The following is a 2,367-nucleotide window of genomic DNA, read 5'->3' on the forward strand; positions in this document are numbered from 1 at the left end:
CAATATTATTATTTTAAAAATGGTAAGAACTACCACTTTTGTCTTGTATATATTTAGGAAGTGGATATTGGTCCGGCAGCCGGACGCCTACTGCGGGGCTATTGGTCCGGCAGTCCCTATATAGTATACTGGGGCTTCGCCCCAGTATACTAATACACGATTTTATATACAGATATCAAGTATAAATACGACAATCAGCAACGTTGATGCAGCAGGGTTGCGGTGGTGTAGTGGAGAGGTTGGTCTGGATTGCACGGATGGGGTCAGCGGTTCGAATCCTGTCGGGACTATTGACTAAAACTATGCTGAAATGTTTGATTTTTTTTTCTTTTTTTTTTTTTCACTTTTTTACTTTTTTTAAATAAACACTCTCTCGTACATCTTAGCCTCCGGGGTCGTAGGGTTGGGATTGGGGTTTAGTGTTTAGTTTTTAGAGCACCCTCTCGTACATCTTAGCCTCCGGGGTCGTAGGGTTGGGATTGGGGTTTAGTGTTTAGTTTTTAGAGCACCCTCTCGTACATCTTAGCCTCCGGGATTGTAGGGTTTTGGGATTAGGGTTTCTTGATAAAAAGACTAAGTTCCATTTTGCACTATTGCGCATGCGCACAAGCTGTTTTACGGAGAACAACGGACTGCCGGATCTATAGCCGCGCAGTAGGCGTCCGGCTGCCGGACCAATATCCACTTCCATATATTTAAGATTATATGCTATAAATATTTGTTCTTCGTGTAGATTTTCTTTCCATCATAATAGCAGTATGGACTATGTTTGTAGCAGTGAAATGCTCACAGGAATGAATGATGCAACCTCTCAACTGAAATAAATCTCTTTTCATCACCAAAATTTCTCTGGGAATTTGCATGATTTCAGAACCACATAATCTTGAAATTGATATAGAGAATATTCATGGATTTTTACTTGTAAAATGGGCCTCAAGTACAACTACTCTTCCCGGTGTGACATTTAGGATAATATTCCTGTCTCACTTATCATCGACCACAATGTAATTGCTGATTCCAAACTCAGTACATCCCAAAGGTATATCATCAGGAAACTTTGCTGCACAGTATCCCTCCAATACTTCATTATTAACTGGAAAATTACCCGCTTTGAGATGCATTTTAATTTTTATCATTCTTATGTCAAGCAAAATTGTCTTTTACAAAACATGTCCTAAGCAAATTGGGAACATACACTTTTATACACATTTTTATTCTTCTTATCCGACATTGAAATGCATCTCAAAGGTAATATAATTTTAATTACAATAAACCAAATTGAGTAAGTTTGATAATACAGCACAGACATCCCATGCAGCAAGACTGAACTGCTATGGCCCCTGGAAAACAAAAAGAAAAGTGGAAATGAAGTAATGATCAACAGTAAAAATAATAGTAATAAATATAAATAAATAAAAATAAATCAACAATCAGGAAAATGAGAATTAAGCTAACAATGACAGCAAATAAAATCAGAAATAAAAATGAGAGAGTTAAAGTGGACTTAGAAGACAGATGGGAGTAGAGCGGCCTTGTTCCCAGCATTAGTCAAGGGGGATTCATGGCTTCCCTAAATTTTAACAATAAAAGAATATAATCATTTAATTGCACAGTTACTCATGCAGTAGTTTGTTCTATGTCCTTACTAGCTCCATATCAGTCCTTATTCCATGAAAATAGGTGAAGCCCCAGTCCGGGGCAGCCCGGTTTTACCCCGCCATTTCCCGTGCCCGAGCCCCTCCCGAGCCCGGTTTTACCAACCCCCGTTCTGCTGCCCGATGCATTGAAGGATCGAGTGAAAAGCCTTCTGCTTCTTCGTCTCGTATCCCTGACGTCCACGGTCGGCAGTTCCTGTGGCAAATTCCCACTGCTCAGCTGCCTTCAGAGCATGAGTTACTTGGAATTTCCAAACAGGCCAGTCCTTTTCATCGTTTAGCTGTGGTATTTGAGCAAAGAACTTATCCGTTGTAGTAGCCATCGTGTCCTCTCTTTTACGCAGTAGGGAACGATGCTAGGCTCATAACCTGTAATAGTTTTTATTGAAAACACTGATATCAAAGTCCAAAAGATAGAAAGGAATAATGAATGTGTGTGTGTGTGTGAAAGAATCAGAAGAACCAAAAAGAACCAGAATTGCATGAAACAAAATCAGCTATATATACACATGCATATGATTAAATAATTGTGGTTACAACTAATGAATCACATTATATTACAATATGTAACACTATAAGACTGGTTTAATTAATTAAAATCATTGTTGACTTGTACTCTGCATGTATGACTGAAGTGTATTTCTTATTTTATTGTCATTTTTCATTATTTAATCTCATTTCTGTTTATAAGTCATTGCACCTGCTTCTGCAG

At 38.4% G+C, this 2,367-nt stretch overlaps 1 long non-coding RNA gene across 1 annotated transcript; it reads right to left on the reverse strand.

Annotated features, from left to right (window-relative positions):
* Positions 1–1,205: 1,205 nt before the first annotated feature.
* LOC109591464 (uncharacterized) lies at positions 1,206–1,769 on the reverse strand. The gene is made up of 2 exons (XR_002189830.1): positions 1,647–1,769; positions 1,206–1,570 (listed from the first exon to the last, which is right to left on the reverse strand). It is a non-coding gene; the product is annotated as an uncharacterized LOC109591464 (long non-coding RNA).
* Between the last annotated feature and the right edge of the window lie 598 nt (positions 1,770–2,367).

Source organism: Amphimedon queenslandica, unplaced genomic scaffold (assembly GCF_000090795.2).
Source record: "Amphimedon queenslandica unplaced genomic scaffold, v1.1 AMPQUscaffold_8111_Cont19942, whole genome shotgun sequence".
In the NCBI taxonomy this organism is placed as follows: domain Eukaryota; kingdom Metazoa; phylum Porifera; class Demospongiae; order Haplosclerida; family Niphatidae; genus Amphimedon; species Amphimedon queenslandica.